Genomic DNA, 27,997 nt, shown 5'->3' on the forward strand with positions numbered 1-27,997 from the left:
TCTTAGCCTCAGAGGGAGCCGCTCACTTTGTTAGTTCACTCGAGGCGAGGTAATGAATCAGCCCTCTGGGATGAGGACTTGGATTACGAGTGACGATTGATGAGAGGAGAGAATACGTGGTGACAGTGAGGAAGTCAGGCAAAAAGAGTTTTTATTCCATATAGTGAAATACCGCCGTGAAAAGAAAAAGGAAATTAAGAACCGACAAATTACATTTTTTTTTTAAAAACTTGCATCAAGTAACTTACAAGATAAATGACAACAATTGCTCACTGCACGCTATACAGCCACTCTGGAAAATCATTTAGTTATTTAAGCAAAAAAAACAAACAGATTTTTTAATTAGTTTTTCAACAAACTATTTCTTCAAAACAAGTTATAATCATTATAATGTAACTGAAAGATATTTTCATCAGTCAGTCTGACCATTGTCTCAGCCTCCGTTACTTCTCGGACCAAGTGCAGCGGAAAATTACAGCTTATCAACCATCAAACCATTGATAGAGAATACAGAAAACAAAGATAGGCAGCTGCGGTCACAAAATACGAGCAAGAAGAGCCTATTTGGCTCCAGAGCAGTGCCCCTCAGGGCTATTTCTAGGACAGGCATGCACTCTCACTTGGTGTGTCCTAACTTGACCAAGCTTTCTCAAAGAAAAACACTCACACATACTGTACATGCACACACACACACACACACACACACAAACACACGCACACTAGATAAAAACACGTACGCTAAGTCAAAAAGATGTAGATAAAGTAAACAACACGACAGCAAAGAAAAAAAACGGAGCACAGGAGCATATTGAATGATTGGATACATACCTAGGATTAACAGTACGTGTCAGTTCTTAGGCCAGGTGATAAACTCAGTCCAGGAGGAGAAAGATTCCTGCGACACTCATCCACAGTATTGGGGAGTGGAAAACTTTGCCAAGAGATGGAAGGCAACACAAAAAGTTAACAAGTGCTCTTCAATCTCTTACACTCTTACACAAGGCTATTTCAAAACTATTTCTCTTTTCAAAAAAGAGTTTTTAACAAAGTGCTCTGCAGTGAAGAGGGAGAAGAGTCAGAGTTGATGTTCACAGCCCATGAGGTCAACAAGGAAGGACGGAACTCTCTAGAATCAGCAATCAGCCCTCCCCTGGTTTTAAACCTCTCGAGGTGGGAGGGTCAGACGGGATACAAAGGAGAAAGCTGCCACCACTGCCACCTGATTGGTGACTGCATCAGTGCTCTTGTGTGCAGCCAATTAGCTGTGTCCAGAATGCAGGGCAGATCCAGCCCCTGTTTAGCTTTGGTCCACATGAGAATGACTTTGGCTTTACGGGGGGGGGATCACTTGCACCTCCAGCAGCTCATGATCACCTCATTAACAACTCCCTTCTCTGTTCAACTCTGCCTCTCTGTAACTAAAGCATCTCTCATTCTTTTTTCCTCTCTTTAAAGCTGCAGTAGGCAGGTTGGAGCAACTGTGATCAAAAAAAGTTATTTTTATAAAACGGTCACTATATCCTGACAGTATGAGACATATAATCTGAAAAAAAAAGCATGTGCCTCTGTGTCTTACTGTGCTCCTAATGGCATCTGCAAGATTAGACAGATGGGAGGAAACCAACCAATCAGAGCCGAGCTGGAGCCTTGCCGTTTTTGAGCAGCTGTCAATCGCTGATCAACTCCGATCAAACGGTCAAACTAGGCAGCGCTGATCAAATATAAATCAATATTCTGTTACTGTAATGCCTATTTCTCGCATAAAACGTTTTCAGAATCATCTTGTAGTGTACTGTTTAGCTGTAAAATGAGAACGTTTGTGACCCGGCGACCATGTTGAGATCAGCTGAGGAAATACCAAGCACCACCCAACAGCCGGAGCAGACTTTCTCATTTCACAGCTAAACAGTACACTACAAGATGATTCTGAGAACATCTGAGGAGAGAAATAGGCATTACAGTAACAGAATATTGATTCATATTTGATCAGCGCTGCCTAGTTTGACCGTTTGATCGGAGTTCGCAAGTGATTGACAGCTGCCTCCGTTGAATGAACAGCCAATAGGAACGCTCTCCCTCTGAAATGACCTGTGATTGGTCAAAGTCTCCCGTCACGGGCTAGATGTTCTAAAGCCTGAAAACAGAGCCATGAGGAGGAGCAGAAGTCTAGTTTTCTCTCAGAACACTTGAATTACAATATGCTGAAAGGTTATTATGGGATTGTTGCCCAATGATGCCAAAAACACTGCAGCTTTAATGTCCCTATTCACCATCTTCAAACGGTCAGCTTCTCATCAAGGCTCTTTCTCTATTTCTACCTATTCTAAAACTAAAATCAGAAATTACTCACTGCGCCTCTCTATCTCTCACCTACCTGCTGTGTTTCACAGTGACTGTACAGCCAGTGGGATAGATGCCATCTGGTTCCTCACACACCCGTAATACATGGAGAAAAACATCTCCTTCTCCAGGCTGTCCCAGTTTTTTTTCCTTCAGTTGCATTAGAGTGTTCTCATGTGTGAGTGTGGGCACACACAACTGCCTCCTTGACCAGGACTTTCACAAAGCTTTGCTTGTTCTGTCCATAAAGTTTAGTGTATCAAGCCTTTGGGAAGAACCAGACAGAAAGCATGGGGCAGCAGTAGTTGAAGAAATAGGCATGAGTTTGGTCAAAAATAGACCTAATAATAAAAGTGCTCATGTTTGCAGAGGAGCTCCCTTCTTGATATATAATAATTAGAGCTGTCAATAAAAATGTTTTTATCTGTTCTAAATGTACCTTAAAGGGAGATTTGTCAAGTATTTAATACTCTTATCAATGGGAGTGGACAAATATGCTGCTTTATGCAAATGTATTAATATATTTCTCTTTAAATCAATTAACAACACAAAACAATGACAGATATTGTCCAGAAACCCTCACAGGTACTGCAGTTAGCATAAAACAATATGCTCAAATCATAACATGGCAAACTGCAGCCCAATAGGCAACAACAGCTGTCAGTGTGTCAGTGTGCTGACTTGACTATGACTTGCCCCAAACTGCATGTGATTATCATAAAGTGGGCATGTCTGTAAAGGGGAGACTCGTGGGTACCCATAGAACCCATTTACATTCACTGATCTGGAGGTCAGAGGTCAAGGGACCCCTCTGAAAATGGCCATGCCATTTTTCCTCGCCAAAATTTAGTGTAAGTTTGGAATGTTATTGAACCTCCTCCCTAACAAGCCAGTATGACATGGTTGGTACCGATGGATTCCTTAGGTTTTTTAGTTTCCTATGATATCAGTATCTTCACTTAAACTGAGACCACTACAACATAAAAATCTCAAGTTGCGTTAATGCGTTAAAGTAATTAGTGGCGTTGAAACAAATTTGTGTAATTGCGAATTTGTGTTATCGCGTTAACTTTGACAGCACTAAAAGTTATAGAATTTTGGACATGAGTATATCAAAGTCTGTCTTGATTTACAGACCACTGTAAAGGAGTCTTTATATGGTCCAGGTGAAGCCAAATGTTAGCTGTTTGTCACACACTGTCTCACAGCCAATCATTTTCAGACAGTTTTCACATATTCTCAGACTAGTGGGGGAACACTAAACCATGTCACATTCAACAAACCTGACATATGTGTGAATTCTTGCCTCCTAACAGCGAAAGAAGAGAGCAACATTCTCAGGGCAACTCATCATCCAGCAGCTTGATTTGAGTTTTTGCTCTCCTTTCCTCAGCTTGAAACAACAAAGAGATCAGCTGTGCAGAGCTGAGGCAACGCTGCCCATGCCCCTCTTCCTGCACCAAGAAAACCTCAGAAACTGTGTACGCATGCAAATTCTATATTATTAATCAGTCCTCTTCTACACTCTGGTGTTTCATCATCCATTTTGAGATATCATTGAGGCAGAAAGGCATTTACTATGTGCATGATGACAGGTATGATTGTGGATTAAAGGGGAACTATGCCCATTTTCAAAATTCATACATATTATTCCTATGGTCTAAGACAGTCCAATAAGTAGTATTTAACATGAACAGCTCTCTCCCAAATCCAAAAACTAGAGCGCTAAAACTCAAACTTCAGATGTCATAGGTTTATAAAGTGTGGAGCTGCTCCATAGACAATGAATCGGGAGAGATGTTTTATTTAGATGACACTGAGAGCACCCTGGGGAAGGTCCTGAGTATATGGGGACATTTTCTGTTTCACAACTGACAACACTTCAATAGAATAAAGCTCATTTGAGTATAAAAAGCAAACAAACATTCTGTGGGTCCACAAAGTCAGTCTCCATTCAGAACATTCATTGTCTGTGGAGCAGCTCCACACTTTATACCCTATGACATCACAAGTTTGAGACTTACTTCTCTGGTTTCTGGCTTTGGGCTTGATTGGCGCAAGTGTCTCCTGAAGCTGCAGACAGACACTGGGATGCCAAAAGACTCAAGCCAAATAAGTAAAAACCGTAGAGTAGGGGTCTCCAACCTTTTTTCCTCTGAGAGCTACTTCGACAAAATGAAAATGGCCGGGAGCTCCTCATATTTTATATAATTAATAACATTTATTCACATTGCTCAGCTCCATCCAAACCACCTGAATAAGCTTCTTTTGTGTTAACATTTAGAATTTTTTTATATCCAACACTCACATTTTGACATCATCAATATCTTAAATTCAGCAGCATGTGCATGTTATTTTTCTGTATGCATTTCTTTATATTTTCAATGTATCAAGCTCACACTATTAAATTCACATCAGATTAATTTCATAGAAAACAAAGCTATGTTGTTACTTATTTTCTGTCTGTCACTGTATCACATCACTTCCCTTCACTCCCTTCATCATCTGTAGTTCACATGCATGTATTACATGCATTCAGTCTTTTTAACAGTCAGTGAGATGACTGGCACTGCATGGAGTCAACAAGAGAGGTGTCTGCTGGAGTGGATCAACTTAGGTTCACTCTTATGGAGTCATTTAAATGTTCGTCAGTCTTGTTCTGAACTTAGATTTCATGACATTCATGTCAGAAAAAGCTGCTTCACAATGGTATGTAGTTGTGTATATGTAATTGTAAGTAATAGTAATAATCCACAATTAAAACCTGGTATTATATTAATTCATGGAGCTCTCCAAGTCACTGCATGTTCTACAACACTGCCCGGCACATATTTCAGAATAAAAGCCTCCTGTTAACAAACGAATGAATTCTGTCCACAGAAAAAACGCTTGAGGGCTTTTATTTTGAAATTAAAGCAGGAAGTGTTGATTAAAAAATAAGTCTTTACTCATCTTCATCTCTGTAACATATTCTACAGATAGACATCGAAACTGTAGTACTGTTGATGGTATGATGTCAATATACAGTCAATGGATCACTTTCACTGTCTGTTGTTGCTGTGAACAGAGTGGCGCGCGTCAAAAAAAGGCGAGACCTCGAATCTCTAGAAGAGACACGCGTGAGACGCACGTGGCAACTCTAACCTGTTAACATGGACGCTAAAATAGAAAACAACAGGTAACGCAGCGGCCACGCGCTCCTGACGTTCCCAGTGTGGACGAGGCTTTATGAAATTTGTTTACATATTCTTTGAACCTTTGACGAGCGACTCAGAAACGGGTCGCAAGCTACTGGTCACTTGTGAGCAACTTGTTGGAGACCCCCGCCGTAGACTGTATATAGGAAGTGAACTTAGTCATCGTGAAGTCTCCCATTGGTTTATGGACTGTCGTTTTGAAGCCTTGAGGACGGAATTTTGGCTGTCGCCATCTTGGATTTTGGAACCATAAGTGACACGAGAGTAAATAGACTTGCATTTATAGCACCTTTCTAGTCTTTTGACCACTCAAAGCTCTTTAGACTACATGTCAGCATTCACCCATTCACACACACATTCATACACTGATGACAGAGGCTGCCATGCAAGGTGCCACCTGCCCATCAGGATTTAATCTAAATGCTCATTCAACCACCGATGGCACAGCCTTCGGGAGCCATCTGGGGTTCAGGATCTTGCCCAAGGACACTTTGACATGCAGACTGGCGGAGCACCACTGATCTTCTGATTAGTGGATAACCTGTTCTATCTCCTGAGCCACATCCACCCCAAGACGGTGGAGCTAAGTACCACCAAACGCTGAATAAGACATTTTTCGGCGACCAAAATGTTACAATTAACTTTCATGAACTGAAAACACACGGTGAAAGGGTAAAAGTTATAGACGAAAAACACAGACAACTCCCAGACCGGACAACATTGTGGTAGCCATGCCCTAAAGCATCCCCGGTCTATTTGATTCTAAATGGGACCATCATTTACTAAATGAACATCATGCTGTATTGAAGAAGACTTGAAACTAGAGATTGAGACCATTAACTCATGTTGGCTATTAGAAAGAATGCAAGGTTAAGGCACTTCTGCATTGGCTTCACTTCTCAGACCCGGATGTTGCCACCTGGTAAAAACATCTTTGTGGGTGTCAATTTTAAACATTCTGACGTCATAGCAGGAAATGCACAAGTGTTTTTTTGATCAGGAAGGGTGGCTCCAGTCCAGCCATTACAGTTCCAGCATGCACAAGTTGTGCAATGGTACGTGCTGTGAGGGATGCACTGGGAAGGAAAATAAGCTCACTCTGGCCATGTTTGTTCCCTTTTCTCTTTTCCTGTCCCAGCATTTGTTGTATAACACAAAATGATTCCTGATTGCACTGTATATTGCGGCAACAAGTTTGATTCATGCCAAACTTTGGTGATTTGACACTGTCTTTGGTTCGATTCGGTTTCTGTCTGTCTGGAAACTGCTGCGTGTACCATTCTGCTGTTTGTTTGTTTTTACTGCATCTAATCACTAGTAATTGAAACCAGAGTGACAAGTAATAAAATCCAGAGCAATACCAGAGTTTCACTTTCATGTCAGAGTGTGGATCATGATTACATCATTTCTAATATTTTGTTTTTACTGACAGCTATACTGTAGACAAACCTGCATACTTGACAGAGAGGAGTATGCCACAACATACAGTTACTACAAACAGTGACAACAGCATTACACCTCCAACTTAATTTAAGCACTGCACTAACATACCAATGAGGTCACTCAGTGTAGTTTGTTGGTAATCAAGAATAAAATCCATAATCCATAGCTAAATACAGTGAGCTCCTGCAGATACTAGTCTTTTATTGACAGAACAAATCTGCTCGTAGACCGCATTCAATTGGGCTCAGCATCACAGCAACAATGTGAAATAATCTGCAGGTATACTGTTACGTGTCCTTCTCTGTGTTTCCCTGATCACCTGGCACCAGCATAATCTTCTGATAGAATACTAATAAGTCAATCATCATTTAATCTCCATAGCAGTAGAACTCGAAACCACAACAAAAACACAATGAGTGGCCTTATGAATGCCATTCTGGCAACCTAACACAGATATTTGCTACTTCTATTACAGCTAGCATCGCATAACTGCCGATTCTGACACAGGGGGCATTGTTGTTATGGCAATTACAGTAGAGGGGAAAACTGAGCTCAATGGTACAATGTGTATTAGAAAACTCAGATAAGATAGATCAATTTAATGATATAACAAAGTCTGTATAACTAAACAGTAGAAAGCTATGAGAGGTACTATTTAATTATGGATTATTATAATTCCTGCATTGTAATAATAATGATAATAATAATAATAGACAATTATCTATTCATTAGAATAAATGAATGCCAATATTAGATTCAATGTAGAGTAAATCAAAACTACAACTAAACAACAAGACAAGAGACAATACACAATAGACTAACTAACTAAAACAACCAAAAGCAAGTGTATCAGCTATGTTAGCGGATCTGTGAGGCTGTACCAAAGAACGTATATTGATAAGAAGTAAAAGTCAATTGGTCTTTCCATTGCAACATCAGTAAAACGCCAGTAAAATGTACGCCTACAAAGTGTCATACAAAAGTAAGTAGTAGTACTATTGTCATATTTAATGTCTCTACCGAAATGGCCTGTGTTGGACAGTAAAAATATTATAAATATACTATTATACAATTTACTTATTTATTTATGAAACTATTTTGCCCGGCCGCTTCCCAGAGGAGCATAAAGTGAGTGATGGACATAAATTTTGAGAGCAATCTCAAACTTTTTCATGTCAAAAAATGGATGTCCAATAGACCTCAGACCATGTATAAGAGGTTGTATCCTGTGCTTTTACCCTGCGTGTTACTGAATAGCCTAAAACTACATTAAATTCTGTTGATGTCAAGCTACTAGCACTACTAGCAACTGGCCGATAGCCGGTTGTTTGGGAACAGAGACGTTAATACATCCACCACGGTACAGGCTTACAGCATACAGCGTATCTATCTAGTGGATAATAAAAGTGATGAATTTCAGAGACTATGTCCATTATTACAGCTGCATACAGCTAGCAGGAAGCTGGATATGTAACCGGATATGTCGTATAAGCTTGCAGGGCAATGCAGTCCCGTGGGTCTGATGACCGTTCATTATGCCGAAGAAAATAACTCTGGATTCGGCTATTAGTGAATTTTACAAATTTTACGACATAATGACTTAAATGACGGCTATTTAATTGTTCATACTGGGAAATTGATTTACCTCAAAAAAAAAATTATCCTCTGATTTACAGACGTCCCTTTATACATCAATGGACTCATTGGTGTTTCCAATCCAAAATAGCGGCAGTGCTGTTGTCAAAAAAGGACCAGTTTCTTCTCTTTACTTCTATACTCTTTGGCTGTACTTAGGCACAGTGGAGCTTTGAGCTAAATGCTAACATCAGCATGCTAACAAGCTGATGTTTAGCAGGTATACTGTAATGTTTACCTTGTCCATGATTGTAGTTTAGCGTGATAGCATCTCAGTGTTTGCTAATTTGCACTAAAGACAGTCACAATATCAGACAATACGTCAACAATAAGTCAAGACAAAGCTATGTGATCACAATGCCACTGCAACATTAATTCAGCATTAATGTACATTGTGTACATGTACATTAATGTACACACAACACACACACACACACACACACACACACACACAAACACTTAACCACATCCTTGATGTCTTGTAAACCACTCAAGCAAAAGTAAATTTAGATTTGTCCAGCCTTCCTAACAACAAAGTTAGTCAAAAATTGGCAATGACTTGTTGTGAAGTAAATGCAATGGAACGGGGGAGGGAGAATGCGACACCTAGTGGCTGAATGTTATTAATGTTATCAATAGCACCTAATTTCATTTGGGCCGAATTAAGAAAAAAAAATCTTTTCTTTCTGTTCTTTTGATTTATTGATTGCTGTCAGGATATAATGAGAATTTCAACAAATAAAACGGAAATATTTCTAACATACATTACCTACCCTAGCTTTAAGTCATATTAAAATAACACACACTATAAAAATACAATGTTTGCTTGCCTTAATTAACATGCAACTTTTCTTCACTCTGAATATATTTGCTATTACTCTGGTATGTCACATTCATACAGCAATGTCAAGTTTATACTTAAATAAATACCTTTAATCAGATAAATTCATATTAATAATAGTGGTTATTTCTAGAAAAGAAAATCAGCTCATGCTAGGCCGGACGTGTAATGCCCCACTTGGCACTGTTAAATAACCGTTAGAAAAGCGTTACTACTACAGCCCTTTTGCTAGGAGTTGTAATACCCTCTACCGCTTATTTTTTATAAACCGAGAACTTACAAGACGATTGCCCTGAGAGTGTCAGAAACTGAGGCTTTTTGCCGGCAAACGGCGCATTCATTAATCGGCTGCCTATAACACTCAAGGATCAATATCACAGCAGCTAGCGAGCCCGTAGCTCTTGAAAGAAGCGGCTAGTTCTCACTGTCCACGTCCTGTTGCTATCGTAACACCCCGACTCGAACTCCTCTCGGCTATTAGCCGGCTCCGTTCTCGACTTGGAGTAAACTCTGCACGTAACGCCAGAGAGAAGACGGAGAAGAAGGGGAGGAGGAGAAGCCTGGCCCCTTATTTGATTATTGACCGACCTCTGTTGGATATTTTTAGAACGAACAATCAAACATAGAGTTACGTCGTTTAACCTTGTTTCATTGGTAAGTACAACAGGTACTTTATATGGTGCTTTAGTAGGCAGATCAACGATGCAGGCTTTTACCAGTAACCCACTTGGCAAAGACGACAAAGAAGGATGCACAAGGATGACTGATTTCTCAGTGGTGAAGCCATTTATGGTAACAGAACCATCTAATACCACCGTTTGGCCTGTTGGGATGAGTTGAGGATCCTTGTCACGCATTGTGACCAGCCACCGTCTATTGGTAGCCTGAGCTTAAGGATCTTCAGTACTGTCTTAGAGTCATTTGATGTTGGTGGCTGCATGTCAAGAGTGGCATCAAGATATGTTTCATATAATACATCAAGTGTATTGGGACCAATTAGGACCAGAGACTGAGAAGCTGCCCGCAAATCTGGAACTACCAGTGCGAGCGTTGGCCCTTCAGCTTCAAACCCAAGGAACTCTTTGGGAAATACAACGCTCATCTCAATGTATCCCAAATAGGGTACAGATTGGCCATTGGCTCCTTCAACTTCTAGTAACTCAAAGAGTGGTTTAATCTGTTGTGCTCACAGACACTGTTGGTAGAACGAATGAGGAACAGTGGTGAATTGGGAGCCCGTATCTGATAAGAAACTGACATAGTCTCCTTCTATCTTCACCTGTGCGGTACTTTTTGTCCCTATCAAACGTGTTTGACCCATTGCAGTTCCCGTCTGTCCCTCAACAGGAACTGACTTCAGTTTAAAGTAGCTGTACCACTGTTCTGGCTCTCCCATAACTGCTGTTGCACTCTCAGTTCCTTCCTCTTTGCTGCTACTAGGGCAGGTTTTGGATCAGATTCACAGGTGGCAACAATGTGACCGTCCTCCCCACAACGAAAACAGTACCACGGCTTTGGCTTGGTAGTGACAGTTCAGGTAGGGGTAGGGGACGGTTCAGGTACTGGTCAGGTTTTTTAGTTTCAGATTTCTTTGTTTGCTCTTTCCTAGGAGCTGTATCTTTTCTTAGTTTCATTAGGGCTGTTAACTGACTTTTCAAATCTGCAACTTTCTTTTTCAGTTCATTAATACCACTTGCATCAGATTCCACCTTTGTTTCATCGGTTTCACAATCACCATGTACATGAGACACGGCTTTCTGCCTTGTGACACTGAGATGCCATTCCATTCTAGTATTTTTAGCTTCTTGTCGATCTTCTGCCGCGCGTAAGAGCAGCAGCAGGTTGGCGAATGAAGGGGGAGTTTGTTTTTTGAGCTCCAGCTGAAGGTCAGCAAGTAAGGCATTGTCCCAACAGCCTGTGCAAAATTGTTTGAGGAGATGCTTGTCAACCTCTTGAGGTGACATGCCACCTCTGCGCACAGTGAGATTCAGCACCACTTGGAGACGGTGCAGGTAGGTGGAGGGCTTTTCTCCCGGATCTTGTAATGTGTTCATGAATCGCACAAAGAGTTCCTCACCATCCTCAACTGTGCCAAAGGCAGAATCTAACAACTGCAGATAGGCTTTCGGTGGAGCTTCAGGACCGAGATGTCTGATGACATCAAAAGCTGAACAAGAAGGCTTTCAAGAATCTTACGGGTTTTCTCGAGGTCAGAGACAGAAGTGTCTTTCATCATGATTTCAACATGGAAACGCCAAGTGTCAAAATCAGCTTCACTGTATGGTCTGGGAGTCTTCCCAGAGAAAGCTCTCAGTCTCAAAGAGGAATGTGCATGAGTGGCTTTGTCTTCACTTTAACTATGTGCTCTACCACTATTTTCTGTACTTCAGGTGGGTTGAGTTCAGTGGAACTGAGAGCTAGAGGTGTCTTGGGTCTAGGGCAGTGAGCTGCCAAGTTCTGGCCCCCGGTAGAAAGGCTATATTTAGTCTAAGAAGAAACGTTAAGCAAGGGCTGGAACGGAACAGCCTTTTGACTGGGTCCTTCAGCTTCTTCCGAGTCATGTGCATGTTGAGGAGGACCAAGGGGTTCGCTGAGCTCAGTGGCGCCGATGGATTTCTCTATTTTTGACATTACATCCCTAAGCACATCCTCAAAATCGTTCTCACTTAGCTTGGCTAGCCCCTTCAGTTCACTCAGGTAAGTGTCTGTAACATTAATATTGGGTTGGTATTTTTATTTTAATTAGTGAATTGAATTCATTGCTACTTTATTATTTTATTTGCACCTTTGTTAATAAATACCCACAGCTTGGGAGTTTTGTATTTAAAGCATACTCGTGGTGTAGTTCATCTTATATATTTCAGGTTTTGTTGAACTATTTACAAAAGGTCAATTGAATTAATATACCAGATTAAAAACTTAGTTGGATACATGCTTTTATTGTATTTCTTTAATCTTATTGGAGGCACCGCCATTAATTTTGAAAAACTTTATGAGCTTTAGTAACTTTAAGGATGGGACAAGCTTCAGAAGAATTTAGGATCGTCGGGAGGCAAGAGGATGAGTGACAACAGTGAAACAGAGACACAGACACAGCTATAAATTTTGACTGCATGTAAACCAGGTAATAACCAGGTGGGAATCAAGGTAGGTTCAAGTTATAATGCAAATCCAACTACAACATTCAATTACAAATTACCAGTAAGAAAAATAAAAAACAGTGCGCACAAAAATAAAGAAAATTAAAGCTGCAAGCAGCGATGAACGGGCCCTCGCCCTTATGGGCACGTCTGGGGAACGCGCACGTCGGGGAACGTACATGTCTTCAGGTCGGGAATCTTATGAAATACGTCAAATTTGGGGAAGATTGGACAATACATAGTCAATTTACTACAACTTCCTGTTGCCAGTAGGGGGCGCTATGACTATCACGCATAATACCATGTATATGTCTTCAGGCCGGCACCCTTATAAAACATGTCAAATTTGGGGAAGATGGGACAATGTATAGACAATTTACAACAATTTCCTGTTTCCTGTAGGGGGCGCTATGACTTTCACTCATAATGTTACATATATGTCTTCAGGGCTGGACTATTATCCAGCTTGTGAAGTTTGGGGCAGATCGGACTATGTAAAGTCAAGTTACAACAGCTTCCTGTGTCATGGCGAAACATCAGAATTCGCCGCGCCGCCACAACAACGCCGTTTTGCATAAACACAAAAGCTTCGCAATTTAGCATCATGAAGGTGTTGAGAATCTGCTGCCCAACTTTGAGATGGATCGCTTGTATCCTCTAGGAGGAGTATCGCACAGTTCCATACCTAAAAAGAGACAAAATGGCGTCTTTGCACATGACGTATGACATCACCGTTCGAGCGATCAAATATTTCTTCGCAATTTATCATCACTGTAGTTTGAGGGTTGTACCACCCAAATTTGACGCGGATCCGATGAACTCTCTAGGAGGAGTTCGTAAAAGTATGCATAAAATACATAAAAAATACATAATTCAATATGGCCGACTTCCGGGTGGGCGGAGCTAATGAAACCCAATTAGGAATATGTTTCAAATGATGAGTGGGATATGCATACCAAATTTCATGAATATCGGATCAACATTGACAAAGTTACGTTTTCAACGCGTTAGGGGGCGCTATGGAGCCCGCTGGCGACGCCCGTTCCGAAACACTACAGAACATTGCAATTTTCGCCACTCCCGACGCACGTTCCAATTTTGGTGAGTTTTTGGGGATGGGAAAGGCCTCAAAAACGCGATTTTGCAGCAGAAAAATAATAATAACGAGAGCTGCACGCAGCTATGAAAGGGCCCTCGCCCCTGCTCGCGGGTCGGGGTTGCTGGCGGGACGCCGACCGACGCGGCCGGGCACCGCGAAACCGAAACTCTGACGAGCGCCACGACGCCTGCCGCAAGGCTCTACGACAAGCGGTTCACGAGTTATGAAGGGGGGCGTGGCTAATGTGTAGGGGGCGGGCATAACATTCACCAATGAAACAGGAACTCTCTGCTGAGTTATATGACACTTCCCACAAGACTCTACGACAAACGGATCATGAGTTATGAAAGGGGGCGGGGCTAATGTGTAGGGGGCGGGCATAACCTTCACCAATGAAACAGGCACTCTCTGCTGAGTGATATGACACCTCCCGCAAGACTCTACTTTAAACGGTTCATGAGATATGAAAGGGGGCGGGGCTAATGTGTAGGGGGCGGGCATAACCTTAACCAATGAAACAGGCACTCTCTGCTGAGTGATATGACACTTCCCACAAGACTCTACTACAAATGGATCATGAGTTATGAAAGGGGGCGGGGCTAATGTGTAGGGGGCGGGCATAACATTTACCAATGAAACAGGCACTCTCTGCTGAGTGATATGACACCTCCCGCAAGACTCTACGACAAACGGTTCATGAGTTATGAAAGGGGGCGGGGCTAATGTGTAGGGGACGGGGCTACCCTTAACAAATAAAACAGGAACTCTCTGCTGAGTGATATGACACATCCCACAAGACTCTACTATAAACGGTTCATGAGATATGAAAGGGGGCGGGGCTAACGTCTTAGGGCGGGGCTATGAGTATAATTTTTCATATACATATCCTCAAGACTGTACCACCATCATACCTGAGAAATCTGGGGCAGATCGGACTATGTACAGTTGAGTTACAATAACTCCCTGTTTCATGGCGAATGGCTCAAAATGGCCGCCACGCCACGGTCCGCTCGTTAAGTGAACGCTCACCATTTTAATAACTTTTCATCCTCGAGGTCTTGAGATGGTCCTGACCAAATATCAACTCGATCTGATCAAATCTGTAGGAGGAGTTCGTTAAAGTACGCGGCCAATAAAACGCAAAAATTGGGAAAATCGTACATAAAATCCAATATGGCCGACTTCTGGGTGGGCGGAGCTAATGAAACCCAATGAGGAATATGTTTCAAATGATAATTTGGGGCATATCGAACTATGTACAGTTGAGTTAGGGTTAACCCACTCTCTGCTGAGTGATATGACACATCCCACAAGACTCTACTATAAACGGTTCATGAGATATGAAAGGGGGCGGAGCTAACGTCTTGGGGCGGGGCTATGAGTATATTTTTTCATATACATGTCATCAGTACTGGAGCAACATCATACCTGAGAGATTTGGGGCAGATCGGACTATGTACAGTTGAGTTACAATAACTGGCGAATGGCTCAAAATGGCCGCCACGCCACGGTCCGCTCGTTAAGTGAACGCTCACCATTTTAATAACTTTTCATCCTCGAGGTCTTGAGATGGTCCTGACCAAATTTCAAATCGATATGATCAAATCTGTAGGAGGAGTTCGTTAAAGTACGCGGCCAATAAAACGCAAAAATGACATAAAAATCCAATATGGCCGACTTCTGGGTGGGCGGGGCTAATGAAACCCAATGAGGAATATGTTTCAAATGATGAGTGGGATATGCATACCAAATTTCGTGAATATCGGATCAACTTTGACAAAGTTAAAATTTCAACGCGTTAGGGGGCGCTATAGAGCCGAATAAAAACACACTGAGCCTAATGGCTATGCAGTTACATAAAGTTCACAGGTGTCTATCATTTTGCCAAATTTTATGAGATTCCGAGCACCTAAAGGTATGTTCAAAATCTGAAAGACATAAGGGGGCGCTAGAGAGCCAACATGCCACGCCCAAGCAAAATTTCACCACTAAAATTAAGTAATTACTAGTTTGGATGTGTGTGTAAAGTTTCATAAATTTTTGTGCATCCTAAAGTCTTCAAATATGCGTTCGTAAATTCTAAAATCACGCAGGAAGTCCAACATGGCTGACTTCCTGTTTGCCGAAGAAATCTCAAAATCATTTAATCCAGGTATGAGGGCGCGAGCAACGACATACTTGAATTTCGTGAAGATCGAAGAAACTTTCTCTGAAAAACTGCGTACTCTAGGGGGCGCTATGGAGCCCCCTGGAGACACCCGAGCCCAGTCACTCCAGAACATTGAATTTCCCACCAGTTCTGACGCATACTCCACTTTTCGTGAGTTTTGGGGATGGCTAAGGTCGTCAAAAACGCGATCTAGTGGCAGAAAAAGAATAATAATCTGCAGAAAAACAATAGGTTCCTTGCACTTCGTGCCAGGACACCGTTGGGTCCTGGCACTTTCGTGCTCGGGCCCTAATAATTAAAGCTGCAAGCAGCGATGAACGGGCCCTCGCCCTTATGGGCACGTCTGGGGAACGCGCACGTCGGGGCACGTACATGTCTTCAGGTCGGGAATCTTATGAAATACGTCAAATTTGGGGAAGATTGGACAATACATAGTCAATTTACTACAACTTCCTGTTGCCAGTAGGGGGCGCTATGACTATCACGCATAATACCATGTATATGTCTTCAGGCCGGCACCCTTATAAAATATATCAAATTTGGGGATGATTGGACAATGTATAGTCAATTTAAAACAACTTGCTGTTTCCTGTAGGGGGCGCTAAGACTATCACGCATAATACCATGTATATGTCTTCAGGATGGGTCTCTTATAAAATATGTCAAATTTGGGGAAGATTGAACAATGTATAGACAATTTACAACAATTTCCTGTTTCCTGTAGGGGGCGCTATGACTTTCACTCATAATGTTACATATATGTCTTCAGGGCTGGACTATTATCCAGCTTGTGAAGTTTGGGGCAGATCGGACTATGTAAAGTAAAGTTACAACAGCATCCTGTGTCATGGCGAAACATCTGAATTCGCCGCGCCGCCACAACAACGCCGTTTAGCATAAATACAAAAGCTTCGCAATTTAGCATCATGAAGGTCTTGAGATTCTGCTGTCCGACTTTGAGATGGATCGCTTCTATCCTCTAGGAGGAGTATCGCAAAGTTCCATACCTAAAAAGAGACAAAATGGCGTCTTTGCACATGACGTATGACATCACCGTTCGAGCGATCAAATATTTCTTCGCAATTTAGCATCACAGTAGTTTGAGGGTTATACCACCCAAATTTGACGCGGATCCGATAAACTCTCTAGGAGGAGTTCGTAAAAGTATGAATATAATACATAAAATACACATAATTCAATATGGCCGACTTCTGGGTGGGCGGAGCTAATGAAACCCAATTAGGAATATGTTTCAAATAATGAGTGGGATATGCATACCAAATTTGGGGAAGATTGGACAATGTATAATCAATTTATAACAATTTCCTGTTTCCTGTAGGGGGCGCTATGATTTTCACTTTTAATGTCACACATATGTCTTCAGGCCTGGACTATTATCGAGCTTGTGAAGTTTGGGGCAGATGGGACTAGGTAAAGTCAAGTTACAACAGCCTACTGTGTCATGGCGAACCATAAAAATTCACGTACGACATCACCGTTCGAGCGATCTAAAATTCCTTCGCAATTTAGCATCACAGTAGTTTGAGGTTTATACCACCCAAATTTGAAGCGAATCCGATGATGTCTCTAGGAGGAGTTCGTAAAAGTATGCATAAAATACATAAAACGACAAAATTCAATATGGCCGACTTCCTGAAGGGCGGAGCTAATGAAACCCAATGAGGCATATGTTTCAAATAATGAGTGGGATATGCATACCAACTTTGGGGAAGATTGGACAATGTATAATCAATTTATAACAACTTCCTGTTTCCTGTAGGGGGCGCTATGATTTTCACTTTTAATGTCACACATATGTCTTCAGGCCTGGACTATTATCGAGCTTGTGAAGTTTGGGGCAGATGGGACTAGGTAAAGTCAAGTAAAAACAGCCTACTATGTCATGGCGAACCATAAAAATTCACGTACGACATCACCGTTCGAGCGATCAAAATTTCCTTCGCAATTTAGAATCACAGTAGATCCAGGGTTATACCTGCCAAATTTTACGCGAATCCGATGAAGTCTCTAGGAGGAGTTCGTACAAGTATGCATAAAATACATAAATGACATGAAAAACGACAAAATTCAATATGGCCGACTTCCTGAAGGGCGGAGCTAATGAAACCCAATGAGGCATATGTTTCAAATAATGAGTGGGATATGCATACCAAATTTGGGGAAGATTGGACAATGTATAATCAATTTATAACAATTTCCTCTTTCCTGTAGGGGGCGCTATGATTTTCACTTTTAATGTCACACATATGTCTTCAGGCCTGGACTATTATCCAGCTTGTGAAGTTTGGGGCAGATGGGACTAGGTAAAGTCAAGTAACAACAGCCTACTGTGTCATGGCGAACCATAAAAATTCAGGTACGACATCACCGTTCGAGCGATCAAAATTTCCTTCGCAATTTAGAATCACAGTAGATCTAGGGTTATACCTGCCAAATTTTACGCGAATCCGATGAAGTCTCTAGGAGGAGTTCGTAAAAGTATGCATAAAATACATAAATGACATGAAAAACGACAAAATTCAATATGGCCGACTTCCTGAAGGGCGGAGCTAATTAAACCCAATGAGGCATATGTTTCAAATAATGAGTGGGATATGCATACCAAATTTGGGGAAGATTGGACAATGTATAATCAATTTATAACAATTTCCTGTTTCCTGTAGGGGGCGCTATGATTTTCACTTTTAATGTCACACATATGTCTTCAGGCCTGGACTATTATCCAGCTTGTGAAGTTTGGGGCAGATGTGACTAGGTAAAGTCAAGTAAAAACAGCCTACTTTGTCATGGCGAACAATCAAAATTCACGTACGACATCATCGTTTGAGCGATAAAAATTTCCTTCGCAATTTAGAATCAGAGTAGATCTAGGGTTATACCTGCCAAATTTTACGCGAATCCGATGAAGTCTCTAGGAGGAGTTCGTAAAAGTATGCATAAAATACATAAATGACATGAAAAACGACAAAATTCAATATGGCCGACTTCCTGAAGGGCGGAGCTAATTAAACCCAATGAGGCATATGTTTCAAATAATGAGTGGGATATGCATACCAAATTTGGGGAAGATTGGACAATGTATAATCAATTTATAACAATTTCCTGTTTCCTGTAGGGGGCGCTATGATTTTCACTTTTAATGTCACACATATGTCTTCAGGCCTGGACTATTATCAAGCTTGTGAAGTTTGGGGCAGATGGGACTAGGTAAAGTCAAGTAAAAACAGCCTACTGTGTCATGGCGAACCATAAAAATTCACGTACGACATCACCGTTCGAGCGATCAAAATTTCCTTCGCAATTTAGAATCACAGTAGATCTAGGGTTATACCTGCCAAATTTTACGCGAATCCGATGAAGTCTCTAGGAGGAGTTCGTACAAGTATGCATAAAATACATAAATGACATGAAAAACACAAAATTCAATATGGCCGACTTCCGGTTGGGCGGAGCTAATGAAACCCAATTAGGAATATGTTTCAAATAATGAGTGGGATATGCCTACCAAATTTCATGAATATAGGATCAACTTTGACCAAACTACAGACTACCACGCATTAGGGGGCGCAAGAGAGCCGGCTAAACCCACTGAACCTAATGGCTGTATATTTACATAAAGTTCACAGGTGTCCATCATATTGCCAAGTTTCATGCGTTTCCGAGTACCCAAAGGTATGTTCCATATCTAAAAGACATAAGGGGGCACTAGAGAGCCAACGTGCCACGCCCAAGAAAAATTTCACCACTAAAATAAAGTCATTACGAGTTTGGATGTGTGTGTAAAGTTTCATAATTTTTTGGAAATCCTAAAGTCTTCAAACATGTGTTCGTAAATTTTAAAATCACGCAGGAAGTCCAACATGGCTGACTTCCTGTTCGCCGAAAAAATCTGCAAAATATTTAATCCAGGTATGAGGGCGTGAGTTATGACATAGTTGAATTTCGTGAAGATCGAAGAAACTTTTTCTGAAAAACTGCCTACATTAGGGGGCGCTATCTCGCCCCCTGGAGACACCCGAGCCGGGTCACTCCAGAACATTGAATTTCCCACCAGATCCGACGCATAGTCCACTTATGGTGAGTTTTTGGGGATGGGAAAGGCCTCAAAAACGCGTTCTCCGGGCAGAAAAATAATAATAATAATCTTTATAAAAACAATAGGTTTCCTCGCACTTCGTGCCAGGACACCGTTGGGGTCCTGGCACTTCGTGCTCGGGCCCTAATAATAATAATCTTTAGAAAAACAATAGGTTTCCTCGCACGAAAATTCGTGCCAGGACGCCGTTGGGTCCGGGCACTTTCGTGCTCGGGCCCTAATTAAAGCCGCAAGCGGCATTTCGCGGGTTATAGCCTTTATCGCTCAAAGCGCCCCCCTAGTGGTCGATTTGAATGAAACTTTCAGCGGATGTTTCAACTACTCTTGTGAACATATGCTGCAAGTTTGGAGATGATGGGCCAAAGGCTTGTGAAGTTAGGTCTATTGATGTGCTGAGCCCGCCCCTTAAAAATTAATTGGTCAATATCTTCACAACACAATAACATATCAACGAACTTTATGCAACCTTTGATGAGCATGGTCCAATAATGATTCGCAGAAAATATGCCAGCAATCAGACCTACGGTTTAGGAGGAGATGTCAAAAATGTGTTTTTCAAAGAATTCAACATGGCGGAAAATTTAGTCGGTGGACTTTCGTGGTCCAAGAGACTTTTTTGTAGATCACATTAAGCAGCACATGTCTGTCAAATTTCAAATTGATAGGACTTATGGTGTGAGGGGGCTGGCCTTGAAACATTTTATAGCGCCACCATGTGGCCAATTGTTTTCATATTTTATGTGAAGCATGTACAGTTATGGTACCAAGTCTCATGTCTCTAGCTCATTCCAGCTCACAGCAAATTGAGCAAAGGCATAATTTAGCATAAAATGCTAAATAGGCCACGCCCACATGCACCGATCATATTGCAGACTCATATTGCTTGAGAAGCTCATGCACATCATTTCCAGTTATTCTGCGAAATTTCATGTTTCTCGCTCATTCCAGCTCACGGCAAATTGAGCCGCGGCATAAGACAACAAATAAAAAGAACAAACCGGCACAAACTCAATAGGGTTATGCCCCTTCGGGGCTATAACCCTAATAATAAAGACCTGTGTATTGTCAAAGTCTTTGCAAGAGTCACAGTTCTCACTCCCACTCCGGTGTGGGACCGATATGAATAGAGGTATGTATGTAGTCCAGGGCTGTATTTGTGTGTACGGTTCAATCCTACCGCACTTCATGAAGGTGGGAAATACGTGAATGTTCTTCAGTCACAGCCCGCTGGCTGAAGGCAACAGGTTCATTATCTTGTGGGCTGGGCTCGCCATCCAGTACTGGAAAAGGGTTTCTCTGGAATCTCTACTCTGAAATCTCCTCTGAAGTCTCGGGCAGTCATAAAAGATGACCCCACTGAAAAACTTGACCTATAAATAAGGTCAGAATAAAATTACATTCATGCTAATTCCATGAGCATTTCTGATCATAGGATAAAGCTGATGTAATCAACATAGTACTCCAATTCACAATTACTGTTGTACAACATACAGGAAGCAAGTCACTTCAATTTCACATTTCAAAATGATATTGTTTTAGAAATAACCACCAAAATAATTCCAGAGAGCTAATACCTTTAGTACAACTCAACTGTAGTGTTAGTTAAGGTGCATAATTGAAAAACACAAATAGCAACTCAATTATAGTCAATGTACTACACTCTTGTGAGCTGCACAGACACTAGTGGTAACTGTCAGGTACTAGTGCTAACTGTCAGATACTAGTGCTAACAGTGAAATCAACTAGCAACTATACCCCAGTCAGCAGTTAAACTGCAGCAATTTACTCAAATAATCCAAACAAATACATAAAAAGCAACATAAAACAGTCATGTTCAATATATCAACACGGCAGAACATGTCCACTACACCTCAGCAGTATTCTTTAACCCATGACAGATCGAGTTTTATAAACTACTAACACTTTTGGCCTAACCAAATGGGATCTACATGGCATTAGTTTAACATAGCAAAAACTAGCATCACGGTTAGCGGACTTCAAGCTACATGTCAACAGTTTGCTTGACTCACCAGCGCTATGAATTCAAGTGCACTTCTCTCTCTGGTTTTATCCACACAGTGACAGAATGGCGTGAGGCCTCAGTCCACCGCTAGGACGAACAAAGCTCTCTCTTTCTCTGATTGGATCCACGCTGTAACAAAATGGCTTCGCCCTGTTCAAGGATTCAACCAAGCCTGGTGCTTTGCCCTTTCACCTCAACTAGCATGACCAATCAGTGGACTGTTGGAAGGTGGGCTTAAGCTTTTGATTGGCTCGGGTGAAGGTCAAGTTTGTTTCACTGTCTTTTCACCCAGCTTATCAACAAAACATTTTTTTTCACATCCAATACACTATCTTAAACAAACACAATATGAGGTTTATTTATTTGTAGTGCAATATTATGATGTTCTAAATATTCAGAGATGTATTCATCTATTTGTTACTGATTATTCATGACAATCTGAATATTAACTCATGTAGATGTATTTATTTATTTATTGCTGATTGATGATTCAACCACTCTGGGCTACACTAGCCTACAGAAAAATTCAACAGATATGGATCTCTCCAGGCATGGAACATCTAAGTCCGGCCTGGGGAGGAAGCTACGCAGACCTAATACCTGATAGTTATGTATGTGTATTATCTATATCAGTAATGTGGCCATAGTGCTGGAGTCGCTGTGCTTACCTCTCGGGGGCCGAACTGCGCCTCGTGTTGACGTAAAAGTCTTTCTTGGATGCAAAAAGTCTCTTCAGAAGAAAAGTTCAACAACGTCTGACGGTCAAGCGATTATTTTATTTAAAACTTCAGCACAGCAGTCGGTTATTACAATTAAAAGTAAAAACTCAAATTAAAAAGCAAAAGTACTGTAACCTCCTAAATTTTGATTGTTTTAGGTTTTTCTTTTGTCAAAGCAAACGTGTGCTTAGTAGAGAAAAAGCCCTCTACTTTTCCACGTTTCCCTTAACTTAATTTGTCTATTGGCTGGTGCTCAATAGCTGCTAAAAAGAGAGAAAAAATGTTCTACTACAATTTCACAATTTCTTGCCTTCCAAAAGCAACCAACTTTCCACCGATAAGATATCTCACAAAGTGCGAGATGCCAAAAGGTATTCTTCGCCAAATTGACAAAACCTCCCGGTGCAACAAGATCGCGAGCCCCGAAGTGAAGAAAGTGCTGGGACAGGAAAAGAGAAAAGGGAACAAACATGGCTAGAGTGAACTTGTTTTCCTTCCCAGTGCATTCCTCACAGCACGTACCATTGCACAACTAGTGCAAGCTGGAACTGTAATGGCTGGACTGGTGCCACCCTTACAGATTTTTGACCACGTGCCAATCCAAGGCGTTTTTTGTACTTTTCCTACACAGTCACACACAAACAGGAACTCTTCTTGGCACGCAATGTCCACACAAAAGAGACATAAGTGCACACACCTCACATGTGTGAAACACGTGCGAGTGTTAAACACACACTCCTCACATATTTGAAACACGTGCGTCTAACTACGCAGTTACTTTATACTCAACAAATGCACTCCAGGTTGATTAAATGCTTCAAGATGTTTATTGTCACACCAGTTATACAAGTTCAACCGTGTGAAATACTTTTTGCTGGGAAGCTCCATTAACAAAACAGTAAGTTAAGTAGCATAAAATTCCAAGGCGTTTTTTGTACTTTCCCTGCACACTGTCACACACGAACAGGAACTCTTCTTGGCACGCAATGTCCACACAAAAGAGACATAAGTGCACACACCTCACATGTGTGAAACACGTGCGAGTGTTGAACACACACTCCTCACATATTTGAAACACGTGCGTCTAACTACGCAGTTACTTTATACTCAACAAATGCACTCCAGGTTGATTAAATGCTTCAAGATGTTTATTGTCACACCAGTTATACAAGTTTAATCGTGTGAAATACTTTTTTGCTGGGAAGCTCCATTAACAAAACAGTAAGTTAAAGGGACTGTTTGTAACTTTCTAAGCATATAAATGTAGTGGGTCGGCACACATGCGCGCTCTTGCGTACTCGCTCTACCTCTAGACGTGAACGCGCGCTCACTCCACACTGCAGAAGAGTTAGTTTAGCTCTGAGAATATCTAGTGAATGAACAGTGGACGTTTGTGCAGAAATAACTGCTGCAGCTCCTCCAGACCAACAGAGGTTTCCCGTGTCTTGGGAAGTAACGGGTCTCCGCAGAGAGAAACGTTACCGTCTCGTTACCGACCGGTTGCCGGTGTCTTCCTGCTCTCTCCGGCTGCGGGCGGAGGGAGACGAGTTTCTCGCTGGGGAGCCCCGCTGCTGAAGCCTGCGCTGAGGCAGGAGAAGCATACACAGTATCAGCATTGATTCATGGAGAGACCTTCGTCTGGTCAGCTAACATTACTGCCAAACAGCTGAAATAGAGAGTGATATTGTGCTTTTAGCTGACGTGTGTCGCCTCACTGTTTTGAGCGATGCTCGTTCATGTCCATTTAGAGCGAGCACAAGCACGAGCCTGACGCTGACTTTCGTTGATTTTACGGCCACAGATGTCGCTGTTAAGAAGCATTTCTGAAAGTTACAAATAGTCCCTTTAAGTAGCATAAAATCAAATCAAAATTAAAGCCGCAAGCGGCATTTCGTGGGTTATAGCCTTTATCGCTCACAGCGCCCCCCTAGTGGTCGATTTGAATGAAACTTTCAGCGGATGTTTCAACTACTCTTGTGAACATATGCTGCAAGTTTGGAAATGATGGGCCAAAGGCTTGTGAAGTTAGGTCTATTGATGTGCTGAGGCACGCCTCTTAGAAATGTATTGGTCAATATCTTCACAACGCAATAACATATCAACAAGGTTAATGCAACTTTTGATGAGCCTGGTCCATCAAAAGTTGCAGAAAATATTCCAGCAATCGGACCTACGGCTTAGGAGGAGATGTCAAAAATGTGTTTTTCAAAAAATCCAATATGGCGGAAAATATTTCCAGGTGCACTTTGGAGGTCCAAGAGGCTTTATTGTAGATCACACGGAGTTGCACATATGTGTAACATTTCAAGTCAATCGGACTTACGGTTTGAGGGGCGTGGCCTTTCCAAAATCGCATGTTTGGGCGTTAATTACAGCGCCACCATGTGGCCGATTTGAATGAAACTTTCAGCGGATGTTTCAGCTACTCTTGTGAACATATGCTGCAAGTTTGGAGACGATGGGCCAAAGGCTTGTGAAGTTAGGTCTACTGATGTGCTGTGACTTGCCCTCTTCAGTCCAGGCTTCTGTCATGTAAATCTACAAACTGAAAGCAACAAGATAGCTACATCTCAAATGGGATAAAAGATTATGAAAAAATATGACACAATGTTAAAATGTTTTGTTAGGGTTGTTTGTTTTAATCACAGTATTCTTTAGGTTATAAACAATACAAGTTGACCTCTATGCAAGGAAAATGCCATGACAGGTTTCATTCTTCTATAGCAAGACAAAAACATGTACATACAACATAAATACGTTAACATCTATGCAATAATACTTTTTTTGCAAATCACGAATTTGCTATAATGTGTTGAATCATTAGTATATATGACATTAACTACTATCGAAAACTTGAAATAACTGAAAATTGTATAAAAACCTAAAGCTAGAGATCTATGATAACATTCAGAGGTAACCCAACAATTATTTCACCTCTGATGTGTTACGTGTTGTCGGGAACAGAATATGTCAATTTATTGCTGACAAACTTGTGCCTATTGATGCTGATAGGAAGGTGGTCATTATCTAATATATACATAAAGATGTAGACTTGTCATGACTCAATGTTTTTCTAGGCAGACAGGTCCATACTGCCAGTGATGGCAACAGCATAATTATTACAGTCCATTTCCTTCCCATTGTTTTGCACATCCACGGTTAAAGTGACCTGTGTACATCTGGAACAGAAGACAAAAGGCAGATAGAATGAATGAATATGACAAGTTGCAGAAGAGAAGAGACTGTGCAAAGACACAGCGATAATGCATGTATGCAAAGGTTAGTGGAGAGGTTAAATTAACAAGACATGTGATAGATATGTGATAACCTACGTGTCTGTGGTTGCACAGGTTATCCAGTGTTCTGCCAGGCCAAAATGTTGCATGTCCAATGAAGTAGTGCAGCAGGAGAACGGGAGTGTCAGCAGAAATCATATGGCAGTGTTGCTGTATTTTTCGTCAGACTGAGCTCCCACTAAAAACACGCATGCTTTTGGTTAATTTTGGAAAGAATTAGAGGAACATGGACTTACAGTTCATGTGTATGAAATACAAATATCATACTAAATATGTAATGATTTGCTTGTGATGAATGCGGTAAAAAGAATAGCTTACGTATTGTATGGTTTGGAATCCGTTGTAGTCATGGCTATTGAAGACTGCCAGTGTTTAGTATGAGTCTGTAGTTGGAGAAATGATGTTGCTTTTCAGTTCTTTTGGAAGAGGTTTGAAGATGTTTTTCTTCTGCACAGGTCAACATAGTTAAAGGTCTCTGGTGATAAGCACAAGTTACATAATGGTCTATATTAAAAAACAGATAAGACTTTTGTGTAATAAGGACATATATTTATATGAATGCTATAAACAGAATAGCATAATCAGCTGAAGAGAAGGGATAATACATGTACAATAATGGAGACTGTGGGATTATGTGCAAATCAAACAACTCAACTGTAATGTTTCAAATAACGACCAGTGATACAGAAATATGACAATAGTTTGCCGTTTACCTGTTGCAGAAGAAGTTGTGTAGTTGCTGGACTGATGGGATGTGTTGCCTCAGTGGAAAGGTATGGTTGACAACATTTGCTGAATGTATGCTGTGTGTGTGTGTATGTGTGTGTGTGTGTGTGCGTGTGTGGAAGGGGGTGGGGGGGGGGGACACTCATAGAGAGGTGAGCAGAGAGACAGAGAGATATGACGACACTTGTGCTACCCAACGTCCTATGAAATAGAAATGATGATGACATTACTAACAGTGAGAAAACGGTCCACAAGTGTGAAGGCAAAAGAACCATGTCATTGTACAGGGTAAATAGTTTTTTACAGTGTTTGTGACAATAAATGTTTTTACGCATAGACTTTTAAAACGTTAAACAAGTACAACACATACAATGTCATGATGGCAGTGATATACTGGAAGCAACTACAAGGATATTATTAGTGTTGTAAATATGCATTATGATTTGCTGCAGTTTGATCAGATGATATGTTTTGAATTACTAATAGCTACTTCTCAAAAAGTGCTATATGTACCATCTCATGATAACTGTAATAAACTGGCAGCACATTGACAACAACGTTGGCAGCGTCTTTGACGTACACATGATCAATTAAAGTGCCTTTGTCACTTGTTGCTGTTTGCACATACTGGGTGTAATTATGTTCAGCAAAAAAACCAACCAGTTTACTGTTGTCCAGTGCATTTTCATTGAAGTCCCCCATGATGATTTTCTGTCCAGGACACTGGTCAATGATGTGAAGCAGTTGCTTTAGGTGTTGACAGAAGATGGTAAGAGGATAAACTGCGGGTCTGTAAAGAACTGCAGCAGTCAGGTTAATACTATTTACTTGAAATATCAAACACTCAATATTGTAGCACTTTGCAGGCCATATCACAACATCTTTTGTCAATGAATGGTATATTCCAACTCCTCCATGACAGTCGTGTTTCAGCTTCTGCAATTGTGGATGAGTGTTGTCATAACTATGACCACGAGAAAGATGTGTGAACTGGTAGCCTGTAAGACTAGGTTGCATCGGTGGGTCATTAACTCCTAACCATGTTTCTGTAAGGCAAATGCAATCAGCATTATTCATGTGAGCATTAGCTTGAACATCTGGAAAGTGGCCCTTAAGACTTTGAGTGTTGTGCAATATGATGGTAAAAGCAGATCGTGTTATGGTGGCAGAAGTTAGAGGTGATATAAATGGTGGCATTTTGCTTGTTGCATCTGCTACTTTTGCATTACAGTAAATGGCAGATTCCTTAAA

The 27,997-nt window shown here is 41.2% G+C and overlaps 1 protein-coding gene across 5 annotated transcripts in view; it reads right to left on the minus strand.

Annotated features, from left to right (window-relative positions):
* LOC141763123 (high affinity choline transporter 1-like) overlaps nucleotides 1-23,361 on the minus strand; it is a 53,165-nt gene extending 29,804 nt beyond the window's left edge. Inside the window, exons 1-2 of one of the 5 annotated variants that reach the window (XM_074627483.1) lie at nucleotides 23,134-23,162; nucleotides 21,038-21,262 (exon numbers count right to left, since the gene is read on the minus strand). The gene's annotated coding sequence lies outside the window, so the exon portion shown is untranslated. Of the gene's footprint in view, nucleotides 1-828; nucleotides 4,029-21,037; nucleotides 21,799-22,673 lie in introns of those variants that run through there. The other 4 variants (XM_074627476.1, XM_074627500.1, XM_074627467.1 and 1 more) reach the window with 4 other exon arrangements.
* Nucleotides 23,362-27,997: the final 4,636 nt, after the last annotated feature.

The sequence above is a fragment of the Sebastes fasciatus genome, chromosome 3 (genome assembly GCF_043250625.1).
Source record: "Sebastes fasciatus isolate fSebFas1 chromosome 3, fSebFas1.pri, whole genome shotgun sequence".
In the NCBI taxonomy this organism is placed as follows: domain Eukaryota; kingdom Metazoa; phylum Chordata; class Actinopteri; order Perciformes; family Sebastidae; genus Sebastes; species Sebastes fasciatus.